This window comes from Panthera pardus, unplaced genomic scaffold, assembly GCF_024362965.1.
Source record: "Panthera pardus isolate Hobbes unplaced genomic scaffold, ASM2436296v1 HiC_scaffold_17, whole genome shotgun sequence".
NCBI lineage: Eukaryota > Metazoa > Chordata > Mammalia > Carnivora > Felidae > Panthera > Panthera pardus.
Window position 1 is genome coordinate 113,636,384 of NW_026526732.1, and position 19,352 is coordinate 113,655,735.

The 19,352-nt window shown below is 44.1% G+C and overlaps 1 long non-coding RNA gene across 1 annotated transcript in view; it reads right to left on the reverse strand.

The window, feature by feature from the left end:
* The window catches only part of LOC128777703 (uncharacterized), a 213,705-nt gene that overhangs the window by 165,248 nt on the left and 29,105 nt on the right, over window positions 1–19,352 (reverse strand). Inside the window, exon 2 of the long non-coding RNA XR_008423028.1 lies at window positions 9,028–9,194. This is a non-coding gene — a long non-coding RNA (uncharacterized LOC128777703). The remainder of the gene's footprint in view (window positions 1–9,027; window positions 9,195–19,352) is intronic.

The following is a 19,352-nucleotide window of genomic DNA, read 5'->3' on the forward strand; positions in this document are numbered from 1 at the left end:
AACGTTTGTATTTCTTCTTCCAGCAAGAAAAAACAAAGGTCAAACAATTCAGGATTAGTAAATTGTGTAACTTTATAGGCCAAGTTGGAAGTCAACTCAACGTTGTAGGATTTCAATAAACTGATAAAAGTGAGAAGTCCTCCTTTGACCCTCTGTATTTGACTCCTTTCATAGAGAGGCACGGGGGTCACGAAATTGGAAAAGAAGGTAGTCAAAGCATCTTAATTGGCCCTATGTGAACTTTACCTACATAGACACAGCACAAACACTGGTTATTGGTTTTTTATGTTTATTATCAACCTGAATACATGACAAGGGAGACTTGCTAATAGTTAAGGGACAAAATTGTTAGCAACTTTAAGCTATGTGAAAATAAATGCACACTTTGAACATGACTAAAAGTAGAAGGGTACAGAGAGGCAGAGAAAAGGATGAAGTCCCTGTATCGTTAGCTCATTATGTAGATTTTTAAATACACTAAAGTGACCTAAGGAAACCACAAGTAATTTAAGTGACGCAGGCATTAAAAAAAAAAATTGTATTGAGATTTATAGGACATGGAGACGTTTACATGTCGTCTTTGATTTTCTTTGTTTTTACATTTGATTCAAAGTCACTATGTTCGTAATTAATTCAAAATTAAGCGGAAAAAAAGTCACATGCAGCACGTTAGTTTATAGGAGGCACTTCTTAGAAACGCATCAAATATCACTTCAGGACACATGGTACAGGAGACAAACTATGACATTTAATTTACAGGCCAGACAAGAGCATTTTCATGTCAGAAGTATATCCCACAAATGATTTCCGAGCATCATGGAGGCCCAGTTTGGCATGAGGTCATCTTAGATGTGCCTCTGTACTTTTCTTTAAAAAGCTTATTTATGTTGAGAGGGAGAGAAACCCAAGCACGTTCCACACTGCCAGCCCAGAGCCCAATGCGGGTCTTGAATTCATGAACCGTGAGATCATGACCTGAGCCAAAGGCAGGTGCTCAACTCACTGAGCCACCCCGGTATCCCAACATGTACTTTCTTATTTCAGAGTAAGGGGAAAGTAACTGAGGCAAGGACCTGCCCAAAGTTACTTCTCAATATACTGGCTTAATCGTTAGCCCTGCTTAGTAATTGAAGGAGCTGGTAAGCCCATTTCTTTCCACACTCTCTTGTTCTTTAAATAGTCTTCCTCTACTTTTGTAGAGCTTTACCTTCTAACAATTCAGGCCACGTTATACATTTTATTTTGATTGTCCTTGTGAGAAGTCATCATTTTGCAACTCCAGGAAGAGTGGAAAGATTAGCCCCTTGTATCTCATTTTTTTTTTTTTATGGACAAATAGGTTTGGAAATTAAATAGTGACATGATCACAACGAAGCAGGATCAACATTCTTCTGACTTCCTAGACAGCTTCTTTTGGAGCCACAAGAAAATTATCTCATGGCATCTTAATGGCATTAACGCAGACGTGCACAAATTCAGATCAGAAGGGTTATACACAACCCAGAGTCAATGGGTCCCAGTGCTTAGCTTAACACTTAGATTTCCAGGGCTTTGCTAATTTAATTCCACACATTTGAAAAATAAGATGAACTTCAGATCCAAATTTAATGTTTATTTTTGAGAGAGACAGAACACGAGTAAGGAGTAGGGTGAAGTAGGGTGGGGCGGGGGGGAGGGGGAGGAAGGGAAGGGGAGGGGGGAGGAAGGGAGGGGGAGGGGGGGGAGAGAGATCCCAAGTAGGCTCCAGGCTCCAAGCTGTCAGCCCAGAGCCGGACGCAAGGCTCGAACCCACGAACCGTGAGATCATGACCTGAGCCGAAGTCAGATGCTAAGCCAGCTGAGCCACGCAGGTCCAATCTGAAATATACCTTCCTCTAAGTTTCTCCCAAAAGAGAAAGATTTTTGTTTTCAGTAACGTTTTTTGCTGTTGTTTTTTGTTTTTAGAGATAAAATTAACTCCTTTATTAAAAACACATTTGTTTCAATCCTATGTAAGACAATAGCAATTAAAAACCTCACTTTTAAAAGTAAAATATTTACATATGAACAAGTAACTGTGCCAAATTTACATGAAGAAATGGAAAGACAGGGATTTCCTAAAAGACAAAATAAAAGGTGTAAAAATGGCTATGTAAACTAGAGTTACTTTGCTAAGAGACTTTAAGCAAGCTGTGGGCCAACTTTCAGATGTCCAGAGCAAAGCCTCTTCTTTGCACCTATTTTTTATTACAATTATATAATTGGTTCCTCATATTTTTCAGAGGTTATCGTGTTACATTGTCTATTGATAGTACTTTTAGGATTGTAAACACTTTGGCTTTCCCCATGTGAATTCTCACATAAGACTTGAATTCTCACGACTGTGAACCGAATGCTGATGATTTTTTTTTCAGTAACATTTAAACTCAAGTTGCTATTGCATGGATACCGAAAAAACATTCAGAGGCAGGAGGGGTAAGGAAGAGGCAGGAGGGGTAAGCAAGAGGATGGCCCCTCCAACATCTTTCAGCAGGATTACAGCGAGCACTGTACTGTCCAACTTCTTCAAAATGCTTTTGCACAAACACCCGGAGTCTATCACAAACTCACATTCACACACGGGGGAAAGTCAACTTGCATGGGATAAGGAAACAAGGCAACTTTTAGCAATGAAAGTACAAGGAATGGAAAGCAATTCTGGATTTACTGAGTTTTTGCCCTTGTAACAGCTCTGAGAGCTACAAAGCCTTTCAGGGAAAACAATAAAACCCAAATGAACGATGGGCTTTTTCCTTTGAGGGAAAAGTTTATTGTAAGCAGAACTGTAACGGACGGGAGAACAAAATCAAGTTGAGCCAAGTGCCTGCTTCAGAGAGGTCCAGGTGGCTGTCCCCATCTTTCCAAGAGCCAAGAATGCCCGGCAGGAACAGCTCCTCCCCGTCGAAGGAGGAGCCAGCTTGCCCGGGTAGACGGTGCAACGTGGGAATGATCCCCAGGAGAAGTGGGCTTTGCTTCCATTTCTGACCAGCTAGCTGACGGGACGCATTCTCAGCCTGACAAAGACACAAGCAGAAGCTGGAAGTAGATTACATTTCTGAGGTTCCAACATTGGAGGAACGGAAGCCACGTGGGAATTACTTTATTATTCGACGGAGGCTTTCAGGTGGCTTTCAATTAAAAGGAATATTGTCAAGCACATCCCTGGGCCCTTTTTTCCCCCTTCTCCTCTTCCTCCTCCTCTTTTTCAAATTTTACAAGCTCTGAGATTTAACGGTGGAAATTCCCTAAATATAAATTAAGCATTACGTCCACCCAAGACATTCTTCCTGGCGCTCAACCAACAGTCTGGCATTAAAATCTTTCGTGTGACTCTTGGGAGATTAAGGGGTGTGTATGTCTATGTGTCTGTGTGTGAATTTTCCTTCACGACAATCATCCTCCATTATGTAAAGGTATGTGTTAAAAAGTATACGTACCAAAGTCAGAAGGGGTGTAATCTCCCTGAAGAAATCTAACGACTCTAAGGAAATGTGGGTCACACTCTACAGAATGGCACCCAACAGTTACGCACCAGTTACCAGCAGGCATACAGACTTCCTACGGCTAACGCCATCATCGGTGTGAATATCTCCTCCACAGCCCAAATATCCAGCCCTCGCGTCTTACCTCTCAAGAGACCATGATGCTGAGGGCATTAGTCAGGACAGGGCGATAATGCTGCAGCAAGACACCATTCGCAAATCCTTGTGACTTGTCATAAGACCAAAGCTTAACTCTGGCTCGCACTCCACGGCCAACCTAGGTTGGGCTATCTTTCCATCAGGGCCCCTCAGAGACCAGACTGTGAAGGCTCTATGTCAACAACGTGTGTTTCCGCTGTGATGGGTGCAAGGGGATGGACTAAATCCCACGGTGACTCTTAAAGCCTCATTGGAGAAGCAGCGTGTGTGACCTGTGCTCACATTTCAAGGGCCAAAGCCAGTCACATGGTCACACCTAACCGGAAAGGGGACAAGAAAGCACATCTATACTAAGAGTCCCAAGGAGGGCAATCGATACATTACTGTGCATCCTCAGTGACCACAAGAGTCTGACAATGCCTTAAAAGAAGAAAACATCTCTTAGAGCCTATAAAGGCGATCACTGGGTTCTTAAGGTACATCGATCCCATCTTATTCTTACTTATATTTCCAGCCCCAGGACAGGGAGCTCCGAGTCTGTTTGACAAAAGAGAGAGACTGGACAAGGTATCACAATAGTCCTTACTCCTTTGAAGCCCAAAGGTAACATGGCAAGTTAAGTAAAACAATTATTTTGGCTGTTGATAACAAGAGATAACAGGAAATGTGTTCCTCAAGTACTTGCTAGGTCCCTTATGAGGCAGGAAAGGGGTGTTCAGTTTCCAGTAAGCTTGTTAAGACAAATTCACAAGAATTTATGGAAACGATGTCCTCGCTAGTCACTTAAAGAAGACCGAGAGAGTATGTCATCACTCAACTACCTTTAACACAGAATCAAACCTTCTCCCTGTTAAGCACTAGGGAAAGAGTATGCCATTTTAATGCGAGTCAGTCTCTCCTCTCTTAAGACATACAGAACAGCAAAAGAATGTCTGCATAAATCTGGCTTTCCCAAGAAACAGTCCAAAAACTGCATTATCTAAGAGAGAAGCTGAAGGTCAAATGGGAAGGAATACATAAGAAGAGGAACCTTATTTTCTCTAGCTCTGAAATACTTTCCTAGCATTCCTTCTCTGGTACATTAACCCTGCCCTACACCCTGAACTTTGAAATGGGGAGGAGTGAAGGAAATTTATTGGAAGGAGACTTGGATGCTTTTAGTAATGTTAGAATACTGCTTACTGTTTACTAGATACATGGAGAGACTTAAATAAAAAATTCATGCCAAACGGTATCTGTACAAGAGACCAGCTGTTCCTATTTATTCCAACAGACATGGTTACACGGGACTCCGAACTCTATTATCCAGGCTCAGCAAAGTACTCTAGCAACAACCGCATGGGCTTTGAAGCATTGCAGGTCGCAGAACGAGGTCTTTATTTTATAGAGAAGTGCTGAGGACAGTTTATTCTAAGAAGAACTCTAAATTCTACATGAGAGCCATCAAATCTACACACACACACACACACACACACACACACACACACACACAATCTTCCTGTAATGTAGGCCCAGCTCCTAAATAAATTACTTTCTTTTTCCACCCACCAAAGACTCCCAAGACTAGCCAGCCCCGCCACCCCCCCCTCAGCCCCACCTTTATGTTCATCCCAGATGACTGACACCATCCCTTGAAATAGGACCAGGTACTGGTAATTCCAAGATCAACAGTCCTTCAGGGGGAAATCTGGAGTGAATGCACATGCTTCCTTCCTAAAGGGCCTTTGAATAGAGTCCTCTCACTCGACAGACTTGTGAGCACTCTTATTTTTTATTTTCATTTTCTTTTCTTTTTTTGATCCACATCAGTAAGTGCCTGAGAACCGTGTAACTACAAGCAAGAAGCTTCTACAGCAACAGCGGACTTTCCGGAGGGCTTTCTAAGCACCAGGTGCTGGGCTTGGGGCTTTACCATTCCATTTACACCTTAAAACGATCCCAGGAGCTGTGCCTTGTGACTTCCTTCCAAAGACACAGTTCGGAAAGGGTGAGAAGAGAGTCGCCGTGCACTGGAGAAACCTACCACCACACGACCTCACACATTATCATCAGGCTCAAGGTCAACCATGATAAGCCATGTGCAAGGTCTACACCCTTGACTGGAAGCGTTGAAGATGGTTGTCCATCTCGGCAACCTACCTTCTAAACCTTACAGCCCAGTCCGATCGTGAGACGAAGCACAAAGGAAGTACAGTCTACAAAATGCTACCTCGTGTGCCTCAGAACTGTCAAGTCATCTAAAAAAGTCGGAGAAACCGTCACAGACCACAGGAGTCTGGGGAGACAGGACTACATGGAATGTGTCCAGGAGGGGGTCCTGAACAGAAAAAGGGCATCAGGAAGTTCAATGCAATTCAAAATAAACCCTAGAGTTCAGTTAATTATGAAATACCAATGCTGGTTCCTTAGTTTTGACAAACCTACCACGAACAAAGGTAAAAAAGTAACAATAAGGCAACCTGGAACAAGGGTATATGAATACATTCTTCCTGTCTTTGCGATGTCTCGGTTAATCTAAAACTATTCTAAAATTCATTTTGTCTGTGAGCACCTGGGTGGCTCAATCGGTTGAATGTCCGACTCTGGAACTTGGCTCAGGTCATGATCTCACAGTTCATTAGATGGAGCCCTGCGTCGGGCTCTGTGCTGACAGCAGGAGCCTGCTTGGGATTCTCTTTCTCCCTCTCTCTCTGCCCCTCCCCAGCTCATGCTGTCTAAAAAAAAAACAAACTGTAAAAGAAAAAAAAATTATCTTAAAAAACCTCTGAGGTTAATGCTCTTCATCTACCTTTATTTAATTGTTTTTACATGTTTATTTAGTTTTGACGGAGAAACAGAGCATAGGCAGGGGAGGGCCATAGAGAGAGAGGGAGACACAGATGCAAAACAGGCTCCAGGCTCTGAGCTGTCAGCACAGAGCGCGATGCGGGGCTCGAACTCGTGAGACGTGAGATCATGACCTGAGCCGAAGTTGGACACTCAACTGACTGAGCCACTCAGGCTCCCCTTCCCCTCCCTTTTAGAGTTGAAGATTTGGAAGTGCCTGGGTGGCTCAGTTGGTTAAGTACCCTACTCTTGATTTTGGCTCAGGTCAGGATCTCACGTTTTGTGAGTTCAAGTCCCACACGGGGCTCCTTGCTGATGGGGTGGAGACCATTTGGGATTCTCTGTCCCTCTCTCTCTCTGCCCCTCTCCTGCTGTCTCTCTCTCACACACAAAATAAACAAGTCTAAAAAAATTAGAGATGAAAATTTAGAGGGTAGATCACTTCCCCAAGTCATAAGCTAAATAGAAAAAGGTCTTTGTCAGACACGTCTATTTCATTTCACATCGAAGCAACCAGTGCAATAGGACTGCAGACACACCCTTGCAGAAGATCTATTAAAATGATTTTATGCCAGGCACGTGCTAAGAAACTTCAAGGAAATTTAGTTCACTTACGTCCCTCATAATAACGCACATGTATGTTAGCACATACTTTTAAGTAAAGAAGCCGTAACGTTACATTCTCAAGATCTCTGTGTTCCCCACGAATTTCAATTGCTCAGTCAATGCCATGTGATGATCACATTGAACAAGAATTAGCTTCGGGTTTTGCCAAAATGTTGATGCTTCATGATTCCATCAGAGAAAGAAAGCAGCAGCCACTGGATGTGTCACCCGCTAAGGCCCCACCTCCCACTCTCACTTGCACACCACATCCCTCCTCCGGGTTGGGCTGCTGCAGGGCTAGGGAGCTCAGCCTGCCCCCATAACGGGAGGAGGGGTTACAAGCCAGGGGACCCTTCAAGAGGAAATGAAGGTATCAGCAGAAGGGAAGATGGGTACACGCTTTGGTTTCCATCAGATCCGGAGATACAAGACCAGCTGTGGCTGAGCCAAAAACCTGAAGAAAATGAGAAGCCCTCTGAAATACAAACGCTAACAGTGTTATCTCCCAAGCCAACGTTTCCCACAGTGTGAAGCCAGCCTCTCTGGGAAAACTCCAGTCTCTTCCCAGGAAGGCGCATGCAGTCCAAGACATATTCTTGTTGTTTTTTTTTTTCCTTGGGATTTGCCAAAATCAGACAGTAGGATTCAAGAAATATTTCTAAATACTGGACTTAATATATTGTTCCCTGTGAGAGTATAAAGTGGAAGTTTTCCAACAAGTAAGAAAACAGGCTGCCTTCTGTGTGTGATTAGATTAGGCTGCCTAAAGACATGTTTTTCTCAACTTGTTCTATTTACAAGTTTTGCTTTGTTGTTGTTGATTTTTGTAAGGCAAGTAATTCCTCAAATTATTGATTTTATCACTGTGCTGATTTCAGGAATAGCTAAAACTCTCCCCACCCCAGACCCTGCTTTACAAAATATCCTGAAGCAATTAATTAATGGCACCATCTCTGTTTTAACAGGAGAGAAGGATAAAGAGAGGAGGATGGGAAAACAATGAATTTTCCCACAATAGCACAGAAAAATAGCCGGGGGTAACAGATGGAGCGGACTCTCCTGATTTACTGCACAATGGAAATAGAACCAAATCCAAAGTTTCACTTGTTCCCTTCACCAGTGGGAAAGAAACAAACGAGATTCAAGAAGCCATCATCATTCCCCCAGATAGACAGACAGACAGACACACACACACACACACACACACACACACACACACACACACACAGAGCAACTTGGCAAATTGGTCCTCATCCAAAACGGATCCTTCTTCTCAAGAATCTTTGCTATTTTTATAGCTGCACTCGTGAAGAATCTTCTCATTTGGGAACCCTGGGTGGTTCTGGCTGGAATTTTTAGCTTTCTAGTCTCATACCAGTAGGAGAGGCCAGCGTGTTGAGAGGCCATAGGGATGGCTATATTTCCAGGATCACAGTGGCGAGACAGAGCGGCCGTCAGAGGATTGCCCTTCGGGTAGATTCTTGGGGACTTAGAAGCACTTAAGCCTGTAGAGGAGTATCTGCACATCTGCTGAAGCCTGACCCTCCCTCAGATACTGTCTTCACATCCTCCGCAGCGTCCACATTCCAGATGGATGGACACCGAATTCACCACACTCCTCTCTCCTGCTTCAATTCCTGTCCTACCACCTGCTGAACATTAAACTTGGTCTCAAAGGCCAAACTCTATGGAATAAGGAGAGGTCAGGGGTTTCAAAGCACTTGCCGATATGCTTTTTAGAGGCCTTTCAAGTTTTCATGAATGGGGTTGGGTTTTCCTGCTTGCTTGACCAACTTCCCACGCGGCGGGAGAAGCATAACCATGTGAGACAGCGGAGAGCAGACAGAACACATACGTAAGAATGTGAAGCAAAAGGTCACTGCTGAACCTTGGGGTCTTCACGTCCCTATTAGAATTTTCAGACTAGTATCATTACCTCTGGTGGTAAAGCCACACGGATCGGTGTATGAAGTAGAACTGATTCAGCCACTTGCCACGCGGGAAGCACACAGCACCATGACAGAGCCTTGTCTGACGCCGGGTACACATATATGGCTGAAGCCATCAACCAACAGTCCTGGACGTCCTCTGCTCAACAGCCATCTAGGGGGAGAAAACAAAAAGCTCTTTTTCTTCCCGGTCTTCGCCAGTTTCTCTGGATACACGTGACTCTTAAAATGAGATTTCCATGATAACCCTTCGCTGTATTCAATATGCAGGTAATACATATAAATACTAGAATATTATTAAGAACGGATAGGCAAAAGTATTTTAGTACCTTTGAGTCACCTAGAGACAGTAACTTTAAGGTTTATATGTAATCTCCCAAACTATTTCTAAACCTACACATTCAGGTATGCACGCCACAAGGTATTTCTTAAGAAGACCATAGAAAACCCTACAATATTGTTTTAATGATTCGTTCAGTATTTTATTGTGCGTTTCTACTATCATTTTTATGACCACCTTAACACTATTCAGACAATTACAAAATTTACATCAAAAATAAGATGGTGACCAGGGCACCTGGGTGGCTCAGTTGGCTAAGTGTCCAACTCTTCAGTTCAGGTCACGATCTCATGGTTCCTGCATCAGGAGCCTGCTTGGGTTTCTCTCTTCCTCCCTCCCTCTCTCTGCCCCTCCCCTGCTCGCTCTCTCAAAATAAATACATAATTACATTAAAAAAAAAATAAGACCGTGTTAAGGAATTCTTAGAGTAAACCTTTTTATATACGTTCAGTAACAGTCTTAAGATAAATTCACCTAGAAACTATATTGCCAGGACTATGATTAAGCACATTTCGTGGCTTTTGATTTTATATATCGCACAATAGTCTCTCAATAGTGTATAAAATTCCCTCCTCCATAGGATGTATCCCCCCACCCCATACCTATAGTAAAAGTGGACTTCTAATTATTCCCAACCTTAGCCATATTTGATAAAGAGTGGGTCTTCTAGTTTATACTGCTTAAAGGGAGATTGCTCTCATATTTAAATTTTAAAAATACACATAATATTTTGAAACCTCAGCTTGGCACAGATACTCATAACCAGTAACTTGCACAAGTTAGAGGAGCTAGTTAACTATTTCAGAGGTGCCTTATAGATCAAAGTCCTACTGTGAAATGTTTCCATTTCTTTGTTTGAGATCATTCAAAACGCTTGGAGAAATTTCCCAAGGCTCAATATATATCCAAAGGGTCCAATGAGAATGAGGTCTGTGTTTTATGTTTGTTTTTTACTAGCACCTTCACCTTACCATCAGAGACTTACGTCGATCATACTCTTTCGTTCATGACCCACTGGAATTTCACCTTAAACTGGCATGTATGTATGTCTGCAGATATGTGTGACTATGCATCTATGGGTATGTCTACGTTTGATATATATTGATGCGTGTGTATACACACGCGCGCGCACACACACACACACCAGCCCTTGCATTCTTCCCCTTGCTTTCAGTAAAGTAGCCGCAATGAGCCACTCGTTCTGTTCCGCAAATAGCACAGGCTGATCTCAGTTCTGTGAGGAGTGGGCATGGCCCCACCCAGTCATCGTAACTGACATCTGTGGGCAAGACACCGAGGTACACCTCAATCACGCGCGCCTGTTGGCGAAAGCTCACTCACGCACCTGCTTCAACGGTGTGACTTCAGCCTGTGGGTTTTCCTTGATTGATGTCGGTGTAACTGCACCGTGTTCTCGGGGGGGTGAAGGGAAGTGGGCTCTGCTCAGAGCAGCTTGTGGTGCCTCGCACTTCCACTTGATATCACACAAGGAATAACAAGTTAAAGAGGCGGGCGCATGTGCCCAGAGGCTCTCGGTGCCCTCACGGACAGACCAGAAAGGCACCCGACCTTACAAAACTACAAAAAGCGTGCTTTGAAAACCAGGAAAGAAGCCAAGGCAGCATCTGTCTCCCCCTGCACAAACCTCCCACCGTGAATCACACTCACACGCGCACATACGCACACTCACCACCGACACCCCTACCGCTACCATCAGGGGACCCCTGATTGTACTACATCCGTGACGCGTTAGAGCTTTTCATTTTCCTTGACTAAGGCAACTGGTCTGGCCCAAACCGTAAGAGGATTCCTTGAATCATTCTGACCCACCCAAATCGAGGAGGGGGGGTGGGGTGCCTACCTGAGCAAACCTCACAATTCTGAAAGAGGCTCAATCAACCCGAAGAACGGGTTGTGCCATGTCACGTCCATGTAGGTAGCTTTGCATCTTTTCACATTCATCTCTGACATTAACGTGTTAAGTCTGCGAAGGTAAAAACCCAATTCTGGATCTCCGTACCCGCCCCCCAGTCAAGGCCGGTCTGCCATGCAGGTCCCCGGATGTGTGATCTGACAACACTGGACCACCTCCCATCACCTCCTGCTGGGCACTCGTTTCAGGCTTTCTACTATGAGATTTAAAGCAGCGACTATAATTTTAGGGGAAAAACATGCTAACAGGGAAGGATCCAAGCAGAAAATACTTGTATATTCTAGCAAAGTATATGCAAAAGAAAAGAAAATCACCAATGGGATGAAAGATCACATCCGGCTTTGCAAACCATCCGTACCCCCAAGTCAGAGTACCTGGAGAAGTGCTGGCAAAAATGTAATAATTTTATTTGGATGAGCTATATAAAATTGTCATTTTTTTTCTGTACGACTAACACTGACAATTCGTAAGAATTGGCGTGAATATTTCCTTCCATTTGCAACTTGCCACAATCCTTTTGGTGAGGTGGACAAAAAAGTTTATGAAGGGCAGAAATTATCATTTTCTTCATCCTCCTAATTTCAGCCAAACTCTTCCCACTCTTTACCTTCTCCCTCAACAGTGTCAGATGGAGGTGGCAACAAGAACACGAACCCGATCTGAGTTGGGGGCCAAGTTCAAGGACCCGAGGTAGACTTACACTTCCACTCATAACGTTTTTGTTTTTGTAAAGCAGGGCTCTAAAAATAAAGTTTTGCCCTCTCATTTCTTCTGTTAGGGGACCTTCCACCCTCATGAGGGCTTTTAACTCAACCCTGAGTGGGTTTAAGACGACACTTGAAAACATAATCTGTTTTGGGAAGCCTGGGTGGCTCAGTCAGTTGAGCATCCGACTTCGGCTCAGGTCATGATTTCATGGTTCATGAGTTCAAGCGCCGTGTCAGGCCCTATGCCGACAGCTCAGATTCTGGAACCTGCTTCGGGTTCTGTGTCTCCCTCTCTGCCTCTCCCCCACTGACGGTCTGTCCCTCTCTCTCAAAAATAAACAAACGTTAAGAACAATTTTTTAACCAGGAAGAAAATATAATCTGTTTCATGTGCCATGTGGTTTGATTTCGGGGCTGTAGAAACTGAGCTGATCACAAATCGTTTTTCACCTTTTACGTCTGTTTTCTACTCCTGGTCCCAGGACTGCCTTGACATCTTCTAACCACCTTGCCTTCCTCTAGGAAGCTTGACACTGGAACACAGAGTTTTCCAGACACCTTCGCGAAGTACAGGAATGACGGCATTGTTATCCTTTACCATTTTCAAACAAGTGTGTGCATCGAAGGGAAATATCCACATCTAAAGGAAACCTATCTTTGCAGGAAGTAGAGAAAGGAGCGGAAAACACTGTTTCTGAACCACACGTATAATAACCAGGAAGCCCCGCCCCCACTTGGGGTGGTAGCCAAATGTGTGCTGGGACCCTCTGACAGGTGTTAAAGGTCAGGCATTAGAAAAGATACAAATGGACTATAATAACGTACAAAAAACTCCTTTGAGGTCTGTCAAGAACCCGAGCACCGCGTGTTGATAAAAGACTGCTTTCGGCACACGTCAAGCGGAACCCAGACTGACTTTGACTCTCCCTTTTGAGAAAGTATATTAATTGATGTAGTGCTCTCATTTCTGTACCTTTCCCTCCATGAAAATTCTGTGCATCTTCAGTCCGCAGCGTCATCACCAACCAGAGTTAGAATGTGACTGGGATAGAGATGGGGTAGAGGTGAGGAGACAGAAACTCCAAGAGTTTAGACCCCAAATTACAAAGTCATGACCCGAGCAAAAAAAAAAAAAAAAACAAAACAAAAAACAAAAAACAAAACGAACGGAAACCCATAACCAAGTGTTTACCTAACATAAACTAAAAGAGGTTCCTCTCTTCTGACGATGCCACCCGTAAGAGCAGTTCCTGTGGTGTTATTCTGTTAGAGATACTGTCGGTTCTTGTATTGCAAGACAAAAACAGAGATATGGGAAAGCCCAGATACAAGCTCCCACGCTGTCCTGAGTAGAAGCGTGTAGCCCATTTTGTAACATGACCAACAGGATGCGGAAGAACTGGGCACGCTCTTGTGATACGCGGCCACCGAAAATGACTGGAACAACTATGGATAGCAATCATACTAGGGAGGCACACGGCTTATTGTACGGGACTCAGGCAGGCTGCCTCACTTCGCGCCCTTAGGGCCCTTCCCAGAAACCGTGAGAGGTCAAGACCCGTGTTCCCATTTGACACATGAGCCAACGAAGGAGAAGAGTAAGTAACTTGCCCAAATTAAAGCTGGTGGTGAAGTTAAGAGTCAAACCTAGTTCCTCCCCAAACCACAGCTTCTGTCAGGTCTCTCGGAAACTCCTGCACAGGCCAAGCGAGAAGGGACTATGGGGGTACGAGGTGAGGACTCCAGCGCACTTTCCATCTTGCCCACTCAGGACAGGTATCTAAGAGATGGTCACTCAGCTTCCACATATTTACCATAGGAGACTACGGCTCCGGGGAAACCAGATCTTTCAGCTGCTTTGGAAAAATTCACCCAACTTATAGATATGTGTATAAATGTTGGCAGCTAGTTCTTTTAACACACACACACACACACACACACACACACACACACACACACACACACGTTGGGGTACCTGGGTGCCTCAGTCAGCTAAGCATCAGACTTTGGCTCAGGTCACGATCTCGCAGTTCGTGTGTTTGAGCCTCGTGTTAGGCTTTTGTGCTGCCAGCTGCAAGCCTGGAGCCCACTTGGGATTCTGTGTCTCCCTCTCTCTGCCCCTCCCACACTTGCTCGCGCTCTCTCACTCTCTAATAAACATTAAGACACACACACACCCTTGTATGGACAAACACAACATATCTGGAGGCTGAATGGGCTTCTGAGGGCCACGAGCTTATGAAGTCTGTCCTACCTCACGCTGAGTCCCATTTATTACATCCACCAGGAGGCCGCACGATGCAGCCCAAGTCCAAAAGTCCCAAAGGAGCCTTTATTACCTTTATTAGTGTATATTAGGGCTCGGTCCATTTTGCAAATCAAAACTCTCCTGAAAACTACAAATAGGTCCCATGGACAGAAAAGAGGCACAGTTTTAACAACAGAAGTGTCTGTTTCACCACACGTGCAGTACCTGAAAACGAGCAGTAAAATACCATCACAGCCACTAAAAGCCGGCCAATCTACCAGCAACGACAGCCGCCCCCGGGTGCGATTAGATCACATTTTGCCAGATCCACAAACCAGTGAGAATTTCAAAAAGGCAGATCACAAAGGCAAAATGCACCTGCAGGAACCACTATCCCCATAACCTTTCTTGTCCCTCTTTCCCCTTCAAGTCTGATGATTTGGCAGCCCTGGAACTCTTCTGAGAGGAGTCAAGACTCACTCTGCCAGCCACAGCTGTTCAGAGCTCGGCCCAATCTGTTCCGTACAGTTGGCTGTATTATAACAATAATGTGGCTACAGTTCACCTTCATTTGCTGCAAAGATCATTAACTATCCCTCAGAGAGATCTAGCATTGGAGAGAGAGAGTGCCCAAGGCATAATAAATGGAAATCTCGGGGTAACGGGGTTCACAAAAGGTAAGATGATGCCAGCAAGGCCACCTGACCGTTTCTATGGTCAGAGAAGAGGAAGAAAACAAGGGCAGGCAGGAGAGATGGAAACTCGGAAACGGAAAAAGGAAAAGCAAAAACGTGCCTGGCCAACGTGGATGTTCACATGAGGAGAGAACAGAGAATAAAAGAAAATTTGAAATAAAGACAACAGGACATTTTTGTTAAATCACAGTAAAGACATGATTTGACTTGTCTGACGACTCAAACAATGCACTACAAAGCTAGGAGGAAATGTGGCAGGAGTCAGAACAGAGAAAATGAATTACACTCCCGTGTCGGAAGAATGCAATATTCTACACATTTTTTAGTATTGTGAATTCAGTGCAACCTGTCTGAAACCACATATCTGACCTCCCATTCATAAAACTGCTGAACTACAGTGCACACTGGGTGTGGTTCTTCATTCCATTCATGTATGCAGTTATTAAAGTCTTATGTGAGCCTCATTTGAATCTTGTTCTACCGTCTTTCCACTCAACTCTCTCTCGATTAACATATCGGGGAACTTCAAAGAAAGTTCTGCATGTTATATAAACATCTGAGAGTTCTTCAGTTGTTACCAAAAGCATCAAAATCAATACCTATTCTAAGGTGCAGCTGTATTAATCGAAACTACATTCCTGTCAATAATGGGTAGACAATTGGCGGGGGAGTGGGAGTTCTACTGGTGGACCCCACTCGCTAAGAATTTACTTTCTGTGAAACTACACAGGTGATACTTTCAAGAAGCAAAAATAATAGCTCTGTGTTCTCTGTCTTCACCATTTTCTTTACCTTGTTTTCCCTTAGTTACATATACATCTAGAGGAACGGTTCCCACCTGGGGCAATTTTGTCCATTAGACTTTTACGGTTATACACTGGGGGTAAGGGGGTATTCCTGAGAATTCGTGGGTAGAAGCCAGGAGTACTAGTAAATTCTATAATACAGAGGAAAGCCCTGTACAACACAGAAGTATCCAATTCAACATGTGAGTAGCGTAGAGGTCCAGTAACCCTGCCTGAGAATTGCTTCAAGGATTCAACTCCCTCCTGGGATCATATGCCATTTGATTTTCAGGAGTAGCCCTTCAGAAGGAGTTTCTAAATGATATCTTGCTATCTCCACAAAGCAATAACATTTAACATAAATGAAAAGGAAAGCAAGGGGTAGAAGTTGAAAACTAACTCAGAAGCACAACGGAACCCTAGGAAATCCTATCATAGCACCAAACTTTGCAAAAGACTTCAACCAGTGACTTCATTACTAAAAAATAAATCAAAAAATTTTTTAAGAATAGTCTAATTTAATTCACCTGGAAAGTAGCTTCAAAACATATGCCTCAATGACAGGGAAAAAAATAAGAAAACACGAGACGAATATTTTTTTTTTAATTTTTTTTTTAACGTTTATTTATTTTTGAGACAGAGAGAGACAGAGCATGAACAGGGGAGGGGCAGAGAGAGAGCGAGACACAGAATCGGAAGCAGGCTCCAGGCTCTGAGCCATCAGCCTAGAGCCCGACGCGGGGCTCGAACCCACGGACCGCGAGATCGTGACCTGAGCCAAAGTCGGACGCTCAACCGACTGAGCCACCCAGGCGCCCCACGAGACGAATATTTATAAAAAGGAAATACAGCCTTGTCCACTTGTTGTGGATACAGACACGCACATACCCCCCCTCCCATAGCTACCGAAACCCAAAGACTCTGTGTTAAAGCTCCTAGTTGGCTTTGAACAAAAGCAGCTCACCTGAGGGCTAAAAAAAAAAAAGGTAGGATTTAACCCTTTCCTGAAAGAGAGACAATCCTCTGCAACCACACCTGGAAACAGATCAGCGGGCTTTGATGTGCTCATCTGTCCTCGGCCCGAGAGTCACCCTAACATTTATAGCGCGTGGTAAGAAGTTCTTGGCCGTGAGGTAATGTGGTGTGAGCTCAGGTCACCTCCCAACCTTGCCAAACAAACAGAGCTGCCAAGGATCCCTTCCTGTTGCTTCAGCCTTCAGACTGATGTGGTTGCTCACCTGGCTGGCGCGCCTCCTCCCCCCAATCCTCACTCGTTTCCCTGGGGTTTGAAGCGTGTGTGGCTACAGGAAGGTCTGACATGCTCAGGCTCCTCGGCTCTTTGGGATCTGCCTTGGCAGTCATACTTGGACTCAACAGCTCCCGGGAAGGAGAAAGCAAAAGGGAGGTGCGGTCTTTAACCGGGATGGAGGGGTGACTTCCCAGCCCAAGGAGAACATGTCCTGCCCTGTCGGGATGGGGCAATCGCTTCTGAAGTCGAGCCCAGGCCTCCCCGGCACAGACCATCCACCAGCTATCGTTCCAGGACAGACTCCCGTTCGACACACTAGGGACACAATGACAAAGAGATCCATTCACTGACTATTGAATGCTCACTATACACAAGGTACTGGGGGCAGGAGAAATGGACTGGGGAAAGGCATGTGTCCGCAGACAAGGAGACTTTATTTGAACAATCTGGGGGAGGGGGATGCTACATGTTGCCTCTTAAGCAAATAGAATATAGAACGCCAATTTGGTAACCTCATTTATGAAACTGTCCGTGTGTTAAGAAAACAAAACAAAAAAACAAAAAAACAAAACCATGGATCTAGTTTTGTTACCACCCTAGCCACTCCCCCCAGATCTAACCCCAAAGTTGCTTTTGTAACCCATTGTGGATAGAATCCCCCACCAGGTTAATGGAGTTAACAGCAAGCTCTTAATCTCCAGTTTTAAAAAGGAGAAAAATTAAGGAGCAGGGGGACTGGATCATTCCTACTGTAACCAGGTCAGTCAAGGAAACCTTTAGTAGCCAATATACTTATACCCACTGGAATGTATTAAAACACCAAAATCCTGTCCAGTTCAATCCCAGAAGGAAAACACGCAGAGAACAGCAGCATTCAGCAAGGGGCATTGAAAGTATTTTCAAGTCTGGGCAGAATTCTAGAAATTACCAAACCAGCCAATGATGTTACACTAAACAGAACTCTCATCCTAAATATAATTACATTACAACTCCTGAAGCCTTCTTTCCTTTGATCGATGGGAGGTTAGGCTAAGCGGAAAGGACACAGGGATAGGGCTCAAAGACGACCAGGAGAAAAAGTAAAGGAGATTCACAGAAACCACGTCCACAATTCAGCAGTTTGCTTTGCAGACAGGTAGACCATTCACGCACTTCTTTTTACTCACAAAACTCAACTCGACACCCGAAACTACCTTGTTTATTAGACTTACTGAATTTTAACAATTTAAATCACAAAATGATTATATACCAAAAAGAGGCTTTTTTTTTTTTTTTTTTTTTTTTTTTTTTACTTCATGCCAAGAATGTGTTTTCTCCTCCAGGGACTTTTTCTGGAATAAATACCAAGTTGATCACAATACCTCCTACTCATCTTCCAGTTTCCCTGAATCAGGACATTGTGAACAGTATATTCAATTGTACCTGTGTGCATACACATGTATTTCATTGTGACGTCGTATTCATACAAAGTGTTGGCACTGTGCTCTCTTAACTTACACAACCCTGTTTGGGACACCCGGTTACCTTACCAAGCAAAGTAACCAGTCGGAATTAAGTTGCTCAACTATACCAACTAGTGTCAGGGAAATTTTTTCCAATTTTTTTTTTTTTTTTTTTACATTTACTTATTTTTGAAAGACAGAGAGACAGAGCACAAGCTGGGGAGGGGCAGAGAGCAAAGGGGACACAGGATCCGAAGCGGGCTCCAGGCTGCCAGCTGTCAGCACAGAGCCAGACGCGGGGCTCAAACTCAGAGACCTCAAGATCATGACCTGAGCCGATGTCAGATGCTTAACCGACTGAGCTACCCACACGCCCCGAAGGAAATTTTATTTGAGAATATATTTTTCTGAATAACTGCGGTGGACACAATTTTTGTGTGTCCTCTTGGAGAATGTACATAAACTATCAGTGGAGACCTGTCTATTATAATCCTGTCATCTGTGGTATTTGTGATTTACAACAGGAAAATCATCTGTTTCCCTGATGACCAAGGAGAAGTCTGAACCGTATATAATGTAATTAAGGACACAGTAAGTCAATGTAAAACATCCTTCGCACTTCGCCGTCTGCAAAGTTTCTTACAGGCACAAAGTATTTAACATCGTGTCGGATGGTTTTATGAGCTTCCTAGGAGTCGTATGTTATTTAAACAAGAGAGTTTTGCCGCCCCAACCCCAATCGCCAGATCTGCAAATTTCAGAAACTCAACAGAGGAAGTCTCCCCGCAGCATGCCCCCTGGCATGGCTCACAGCCAGCCAAAGGAAGCAGTGAATGGGCACTTCAGTAGTCAGACATATTCCAAGGACATCCCAAAAAACACAGTTCCCTGAGGAAAACAAATGGCACCAGGA